Source organism: Chlorocebus sabaeus, chromosome 9 (genome assembly GCF_047675955.1).
Source record: "Chlorocebus sabaeus isolate Y175 chromosome 9, mChlSab1.0.hap1, whole genome shotgun sequence".
NCBI classification, from domain to species: Eukaryota; Metazoa; Chordata; class Mammalia; order Primates; family Cercopithecidae; genus Chlorocebus; species Chlorocebus sabaeus.
In genome coordinates, this window is record NC_132912.1 from 106,071,534 (window position 1) to 106,080,866 (window position 9,333).

At 46.3% G+C, this 9,333-nt stretch overlaps 1 protein-coding gene across 1 annotated transcript in view; it reads right to left on the reverse strand.

Moving 5' to 3' along the window:
* Positions 1–9,331, reverse strand: part of NT5C2 (5'-nucleotidase, cytosolic II) — a 193,749-nt gene extending 184,418 nt beyond the window's left edge. The window contains exon 1 of the mRNA XM_038009509.2: positions 9,311–9,331. The gene's annotated coding sequence lies outside the window, so the exon portion shown is untranslated. The remainder of the gene's footprint in view (positions 1–9,310) is intronic.
* Positions 9,332–9,333: the final 2 nt, after the last annotated feature.

Consider the following 9,333-nt stretch of genomic DNA (forward strand, 5'->3'; position numbering starts at 1 on the left):
CAGCCTCCTGAGTAGTTGGGACTACAGGTGCGCGCCATCATGCTCAGCTAATTTTTGTATTAATATTTTTTGTAGAGATGGAGTTTCACCATGCTGCCCATGCTGGTCTCGAACTCCTGAGCTCAAAGCAATCCATCCACCTCGGCCTCCCAAAGTGTTGGGATTACAGGCGTAAGCCACCACGTCTAGCTTGTTTTTTTTCCTTTCTTTTTGTAAAAATCTCATACGCACTTGTGGTAATCATCAGACAAAGGAAAAAATCAGAGTGGTGTTTTTATTAGAGAAAAACGAATATTATGGCACATTGTTACAAGTAAATGCTATACTGAACTGTAAAAATAAGTAAATAGATGTATATAACTAATGTGGGAAAATGTATATGATTTATGAAGTGAAAAAAGAAAGTCGCAACACATTACGTACTACATATAATTCCATATTTTTAAAAATTAAATTAATCTGAGAAAAGTGACACCATTTGTCATGTCTAACTATATTCATCTCTAGGATCCCAGCAGCTGGCATATAGCCAGGGTTCAGTAAATGTGTGTGAGATGACTACGGCAATACCAAGGACTCAGACTAGCACTCAAAATACTCCCAACATAGTGTGAATTCTGACCTTTTTCTGTTACTTCAAAACAAGCAGGATTTTCCTATTGGTGGGCAAGAAGGAAGGGTGAGAGTTCTTTACAATTAGCCCAAGTTAAAAGAGTATTAGACTGAAGGTCACTGGTTCAAGCCCAGCCATTTGAGTGATACTTTCCTTTTTGCTCGCTCTCTCTCTCTCTCTCTCTCTCTCTCACACACACACACACACACACATACACACACACACCCCTATGTATCTATTAATCAATATTTTCCTAATTTCTTGGCTGGGTGCAGTGGCTCATGCCTGTAATCCCAGCACTTTGGGAGGCCAAAGCAGGCAGATCACCTGAGGTCAGGAGTTCAAGATCAGCCTGGCCAACCTGTCTCTACTAAAAATACCAAAAAAAGACTGGGAGTGGTGGCACATGCCTGTAATCACAGCACTTTAGGAGGCTCAGGAGTTCGAGACCGGCCTGGCCAACGTGGCAAAACCCCACCTCTACTAAAACTACAAAAATTAGCTGGGCGTGGTGGTGGGCGCCTGTAATTCCAGCTACTTGGGAGGCTGAGGCAGGAGAATTGCTTGAACCTGGGAGGCAGAGGTTACAATGAGCCGAGATCACACCACTGCACTCCAGCCTGAGCAACAAGGGCAAAACTCCATCTCAAAAAAGAAAAATACAAAAGAAAAATTAGCCTGACTTGGTGGTACACACCTGTACTCCCAGCTACTCTTGTGAGGCTGAGGCAGGAGAAATGCTTGAACTTGGGAGGCAGAGGCTACAGTGAGCCGAGATCGTGCCACTGCACTCCAGCCTGGGCAACAAAACAAGACTCTGTCTCAAAAAAAAAAAATTTTTTTTTCTTGACTTTTTATTTTGAAAATTTTAAGCCTAGAGAAGTTGCAAGGCTAATACAATAAACAACTACATTTTTCACCTAAATTCACCAATGGTCAACTTTTTGATGCATTTGTTTTACCTCCCCCTTCTGTGTACATTTGTATGCATGGTATGTGTGGACAGCATTTTTGCCAAACCATCTAAGAGTAAGTTACATAAATTATGATACTGCAACCCTAAAACTTCAGTATGTATCTCCTAAGAACATTTGCCTATTTTTATGTATGTCTTACTTTGAAATAGTTTAAGACACAAAAAAAATCGCAAAAATAGTACAGAAAGTTCCCATGTGCCATTTACCCAGCTCCCCCCTCATGATAACATCTTATATAACTATAGTGCATTATCAAAACCAGGAAAATGACATTGATACAACACCTTAATTCAGCTACAGACCTTATTTGGATTTCATTAGGTTTCTCTCTTCCCTCTCTCACCCTCTGAATTTTTATCATGTGTATAGATTTGAGTAGCAGAAATGTTCCCACAAAAATTCCCTCCTGTTAGCCCCTTTATGGTCACATCCTCCCACAAACCTACAACCTTAACTGCTGTCAATCATTGATCTTTTCCCCATCATTATAATTTCTTCACTTCAAGAATGTTTTATAAATGGAATCACGTAATATGTAACATTTTGAGGTTAGCTTTTACTCACCAAAATGCCCTTATAATTCACCCAAGTTGTTTCATGTGTCAATAGTTCATTCTTTCTAATGGTGAACAGTATTCCATTGTATGAATGTATCTTGGTTTGTTTAACCACTCACCTGGTGAAAGACATTTGGGTTGTCTCCTATTTTAGTACATCATATAGAAAGCTGCTATGACCATTTGTATACTCATTTTTGTGTGAACATAGGTTTTCCTTTTTCTAGGCTAAATACTCAGGACTGAAATTGCTGAGTCACATGGTAAATATATATTAATTTATTTAAATTAATTCATTAATTTATTTATTTTGGAGGCAGAGTCTCCGTCTGCTGCCCAGGCTCGAGTGCAGTGGTGCAATCCCAGCTCACTGCAACCTCTGCCTCCTGGGTTCATGTGATTCTCCCACCTCAGCCTCCCGAGTAGCTGGGATTACAGGTGCACACCACCACGATCGGCTAAATATTTGTATTTTTAGGAGAGATGAAGTCTCACCATGTCGCCCAGGCTGCACTCTAACTCCTGAGCTCGGGTAATCTGCCCACCTTGGCCTCCCAAAGTGCTAAGATTACAGTAATGGCTTGAGACACTGTGCCCGGCCAAATGTATATTAACTTTATAAGAAACTACTAAAGTGTTTTTCCAGAGTATGTGTACCATTTTACATCCCCACCAGCTTTTCTGGCAGGAATAAATTAGAGATCCAGCTGTTCTGCATCCTTGTAAGCACTTAGTATTGTCAGTATTTTGTGTTTAAGCCACTCTAGTAGGTATGTAGTGTCACATAATTGTGCTTTGAATTTCATTTCTGTGATAGGTATGTTGAACATATTTTCTTTTTTTTTTTTTTTTTTTTTTTTTGAGACAGAGTCTCACTCTGTCACCCACGCCGGAGTGCAATGGCACGATCTCGGTTCACTGCAAGCTCTGCCTCCCGGATTCATGCCATTCTCCTGCCTCAGCCTCCCGAGTAGCTGGGATTACAGCTGCGCGCCACCACGCCTGGCAAATTTTTGTATTTTTAGTACAGACGGGGTTTCACCATGTTGGCCAGGATGGTCTCAATTTGTTGACCTCGTGATCTGCCCGCCTCGGCCTCCCAAAGTGCTGGGATTACAGGCATGAGCCACCATGCCCAGCCTGTTGAACATATTTTCATATGCTTATTTGCCATTTGTATATTCCCTTTGGTAAAATGCCTATTCAAGTTATTTGCCCATTTTCTAATTGGAATGTTCATTTCCTTTCTGTTATGGGTTTTTTTTTTTTTTTTTTTTTGAGATGGAGTCTCGCTCTGTCGCCCAGGCTGGAGTGCAGTGGCCGGATCTCAGCTCACTGCAAGCTCCGCCTCCCGGGTCTACGCCATTCTCCTGCCTCAGCCTCCCCAGTAGCTGGGACTACAGGCGCCCGCCACCTTGCCCGGCTAGTGTTTTGTATTTTTTTAGTAGAGACGAGGTTTCACCGTGTTAGCCAGGCTAGTCTCGATCTCCTGACCTCGTGATCCGCCCGTCTCGGCCTCCCAAAGTGCTGGGATTACAGGTTTGGGCCACCGCACCCGGCCCCCATTTCCTTTCTGTTATGTTTAGAAAGTTCTTTACAAATTCTGGATACATATTCTGGATACATTTGCTGTAATTTGTAAATATTTTGGCTTCTCTTTTCACCTTCTTTTTTTTTTTTTTTTTTTGAGACAGAGTCTCACTCTGTGGCCTGTTGCCCAGGCTGGAGTGCAATGGCACAATCTCGGCTCACTGCAACCTCAGCCTGCCAGGTTCAAGCAATTCTCCTGCCTCAGCCTCCCGAATAGCTGGGACTGCAGGTGCACGCCACCATGCTCAGCTAATTGTTTAGTAGAGATGGGGCTTCACCAAGCTGGCTAGGCTGGTGTTGAATTCCTGATCTCGTGATCTGCCCACCTTGGCCTCTCAAAGTGCTGAGCCACCATGCCCAGGCTTCATCTTTTTTTTTGAGACAGAGTCTTGCTCTGTCACCCAGGCTGGAGTGCAGTGGCATGTTCTTGGCTCACTGCAAGCTCCACCTCCCGGGGTCACTCCATTCTCCTGCCTCAGCCTCCCGAGTAGCTGGGACTACAGACGCCCACCACCACGCCCGTCTAATTTTTGTATTTTTAGTAGAGATGGGTTTTCACCGTGTTAGCCAGGATGGTCTTGATCTACTGACCTCATGATTTGCCCACTTCAGCCTCCTAAAGTGCTGGGATTACAGGCGTGAGCCACCGTGCCCGGCCGCCTTCACCTTCTTAACAGGAACTTTTGCGGAGCAAAAGATTTTAATTCTGATGAAGTTAGAAGTATTGTTTTTTTTTCTTTTATGAATCTCACTCTTGGTGTCATGCCAAAGACTTTTCCCAAGTGGTTGTATGAGAAAGCATTTTCAAACCCTTTTTTCACCTCATGTGTTTAATACTGTGATAGGTGCTGAGATATATATATATAGATGTAGAAGATGAGTTGTGCTCAAGGAGCTTCCAGTTCTATTTATCTATTTATTTATTTATTTACTTATTTATTTATTTATTTTAATATTTAGAGATGGAGTCTCACTATGTTGCCCAGGCTAGAGTGCAGCAGTTATTCACAGGTGCAATCATAGTACACTACAGCCTCAAACTCCTGAGCTCAAAAGATCCTCCTGCCTCAGCCTCCCAAGTAGCTGGGCCTATAGGTGTGTGCTACTGCACACAGCTCCCATTTCAATTCAGACAAGCATACAAATAATTACAGTAGAAGACTATGTTCATTATGAGCCATGTGAGTGCTGCAAATGCTATGGGTAGGAGGAGGAGAGTTCAAGGGAAGGATGGATCACCTTCCACTGGAGATACCAAGTGGAAGGGTGGCATTTGAGCCTTAAGGATCTCAACAGTTGAAGTACGGCCGGGGGTGAAATTCCAGGAAGAAGGAACTGTGTAAGCAGAGGAACAGGAGTGGGACAAAGTGAAGATCAAGAAGCAAGGGGAGTGGGGAGGAGAAGAGGGAGATAATAAGGTCACTTTCAGATCTATGGTATTTGAAGACCAGCAAGCATTCACAAGGAGATATCCAACAGGCAGTTAGATATGTGAGTCTGGAGGTGGAAATTGGAAATAGGGGTTTGGGACTCATTGGCATAGGTCAGGGCCTTAGTTGTATGCCCCACAGCAACTTGTGCTTCCCTTCAGAGCACTTGTCACAAGTGTAATTAACAACTAATGGTATAATTAGCTGCTTAATCTCTGTCTCTCCTACTAGAATGCCACTCCCATGGAGGCAGAGCCCACATCTGCCTTATTCCTGTGGAGAAGGCACCTACTCCAGGACCTTGGACATAAACATTCATTTGAATGTTTGAATGAATTAATTGAAGAAGTTGATACTTCTAACAGCTACCATTTACTGAACATGCACACGGCAGGCACTGCGATGCCTGCTTTGTATACATAATCTCATTTAAACTGCACAGTCATTTCTTTTTCTTTCTTTTTTTTTTTTTTTGAGACAGAGTCTCGCTCTGTCGCCCGGGCTAGAGTGCAGTGGCCGGATCTCAGCTCACTGCAAGCTCCGCCTCCCGGGTTTACGCCATTCTCCTGCCTCAGCCTCCGGAGTAGCTGGGACTACAGGCGCCTGCCACCACGCCCGGCTAATTTTCTTGTATTTTTAGTAGAGACGGGGTTTCACTGTGTTAGCCAGGATGGTCTCGATCTCCTGACCTCGTGATCCGCCCGTCTCGGCCTCCCAAAGTGCTGGGATTACAGGCTTGAGCCACCGCGCCCGGCCCTGCACAGTCATTTCATGAGAAATGGTAGGTCTAGGGATCTCAGTCCCCTAGATTTAGTGGGTTGTGGGTAAAGCCTGGGAATCTGAATTTAAGTTCTCAGGTAATTCTAATGATCAGCCAGGTTTGCAGAGCACTCTGGTGGATTGTTTTATTGAAATTTCACAGACAACTTCAAGAAATTAAGGCTCAGCAAGCAATAGCAATGTGCTTGAGGTCACTTGGCTAGGAAAAACTTTTCCCAAGTGGTTGTATGAGAAAGCATTGGCTAGATGCAAAACTAGATGTCTCAGGGAGAAAACTTTATAAGCCTCCCTGCTTCTGGGAGATCTAACATATTAAAAATAGAGTTTATTTTATTCATTTTTTTTTTTTTTTTTTTTTGAGACAGAGTTTCGCTCTTATTGCCCAGGCTGGAGTGCAATGACGCGACCTCGGCTCACTGCAACCTCTGCCTCCCCGGTTCAAGCAATTCTCCCGCCTCAGCCTCCTGAGTAGCTGGGACCACAGGCGTGTACCACCACACTCAGCTAATTTTTGAGATGGGGTTTTGCCATGTTGCCCAGGCTGGTCTCAAACTCCTGGGCTCAAGAGCTCCTCCCACCTCAGCCTCCCAAAGTGCTGGGATTACAGGCATGAGTCACAGTGCCTGGCCTATAAAAAGAGTTTACAAAGGAAGAGCAGAAGGCCAATAACTGAGTCATTAAAACCAAGGAGAGTGGTCAGCACTGCCAAATGCCACAGAAAGACTGGAGAATGTGGCCTTGGGGAGAACTGAGGATGACTGACAACGTGTCTGTGGTGTCTGAGTGTGCCATTAGAAGAAGATGAAGACACAGCCCTGGCACACACGGGGAACTCCCTCAGGAGGCCTGGCCAGCTGGAAAGAGTTATGGATTGAGGCTCAGCCAAGATCACTCCTTCGCAGGACAGCTTTGTGCTAAAATTATTAAAGCCAAACCTCTGGGCCTGTGGGGTGGAATGCCAAGAAAGGGGAGGCATAAGTCCCACAGGGGACTACCAGTTTGGAATCTCAGGTAAGCTGTTGAGAAAATGCAAAATGCAGCTTTGCCAGGGCAACTGCCACTCTGCTGGAATATTTAGGCCTTTTGCCTCACTTTCTTCTGTTCTATGTGTGTTTTGCCTCTGGGGTATTGATTCCACTGGAGGATGGGAAGGGAAAGAAAGGTGGAAGTCCAATCAGGACATTTTGCTGAGTTTCAGTAGTAGTAGCCTGGAGACCTCTTGCCCAGCCTGCAGTGAGACTCTTGAAGTCTCGTTAATTTCCATGCAGCACGGCCGGCTGCAGTGGCTCACGCCTGTAATCCCAGCACTTTGGGAGGCCAAGGTGGGCAGATCACCTGAGGTCAGGAGTTTGAGACCAGCCTGACCAACATGGAGAAACCCCGTATCCACTAAAAATACGAAATTAGCTGGGGGGTGGTGGCGCATGCCTGTAATCCCAGCTACTTTGGAGGCTGAGGCAGGAAAATCACTTGAACCTGGGAGGCAGAGGTTGCGGTGAGCCGAGATTGCAGAGGTTGTGGTGAGCCGAGATTGCACCATTGTACTCCAGCCTGGGAAACAAGAGTGAAACTGTCTCAAAAAAAAAAAATTCCATGCAGCCAGAATAGGACTAGGTGGGCTTCGGAAGAGTTTTGGCCAATAACAAATCAGCATGCTGGTTTGTAATTGAAAGAACATTGGACTCAGAGTCAGAGGCAATGGGTTTGAATTGTGGCTTCTGCCACTTACTAAGCATGTGGGGATAATAACACCTACCTCCCAAGAGTCATGAAAGCTTCAGCTGAGGCATGTGAAGGTGCTTTGTAAGCTGTATAGGTACAAAGAGGTATGGTCATCATCATCCTCTTTCAAATGAAAGGAACGGTTTCACATCCACCAGTAACAGGATATGAGTTGGGTTTAGGGAGGGGATTGCAGGAAACCATCCATCACATCCTTGCACAGGCTCTCAGTCTGGAATTCTGGAATATAACTAAAAAGGTCTTCCTACTCCCTCTCCAAAGTCATATCCACATCCTGAATGATATTAGAAGCTTGAAAGTGGGTACATATTACAGACTCCACACTGACCCCTCCCAGCCTTCATCTTTCCAGATTCCATTCTTCGATTCTCACCCCCTGTCCCACCAACCCTTCCATGTGGCAGAAGAGGCCAGCTCAGTCACCAGCACTCTCCCCTACTCCTGGAGTTTAATCTTTTTGCAGGGATCTCTTTTCTCCAAAAAGAGATCTCCACAGGCAGTTGCTCTCCGAAGCCAGGTGAGGACCTACCCTGCTGGATTTACACAGACTGAAATCTCAAATGCCCACATGGTCAGAAAGGTAAAGTAAATGAATTAAGAAGGTGGGCGTAATTCAGCGGAGAATGGCAGGGACTGTGGTGAACACGAGAGCACACTTCTCATACAAATGGTAAGGGCAACTCACCTCTGCCCACTGTGGGCATCCCAGCTCTTCTCGTTTTCAGAAGAAGCCAGAAATCCAATTTCTTTTCAGGTGAAATCTCCTGGTTTAAAAATGCTCCTTTCGAAATATTTTTAAATATAACGCTCTAAACACAAAAGTCTGCAGCCCCCTTTCCACCAGCTTGTGGTCCTGGCCTGTGCCATGCTTTAGTGCCCTATCGATGAGCCCCAGCAATTCCCAGTGCCTCTAGCTTCTCCAAGTCTGGCCTCTTTTCCCCTCTCTACCGCTGCTTCTCCCCCACTTCCCGCAGCTCGGGGTCACTTTCTTTACCCATCTCCCCTCTCTTCTGGGAGAGGCACTTGCCGAACATCTTTCCGCCCAGAGCCTCCCCTGGAGCTGCAGAGGGGCAGCTGGAGAGATGCTCTCTGACGTAGTATCTCCCACCTTTGTCCTTGGGGACCCTGAGCCACCTGAGGGAGGGGACAAGGCCTCGCCCTGCGGGTCCCCACTGTAACTGGAAAAACACGGCCTCACCCTCTGGAATCCAGGATGAGGGTGGGTGTAGGGGACACCTCCCAGAAACCCCTAATTTCCCAGTGGGTTAAAGAAGAAAGAGGGGACATGATAATGGGGTGCGACAGAGCTGTGTGGTTTCCGGATGGGAAACCTCAGTCATTTAGGCACCCCTCCGCTCGAGTCACTTCCGAAGCAGTCGATTCTTGGGGAGAGGCTCTGCAGAAAAGGGCGACTCCGACGCAGACTGCCCTGTCCCCGCGCCCCAGGTCGTCGTGCGCGCAACTGCGGTAGTCACTGCGCCTCCCCGCCCCCGCTCCTGGATGCCCCCCTTCCCTCTCCCTGCCAGACTCTGAGCAGGAGCTCCGCCCCCAACGCGCCGCCCCAGCCCCAGCGCCTTAAAAGCCGGAGCGCACCGCCCCGCCGCGCCCTACCAGCCGCACCTCTCCTTTCTTCTGTAGCTCTC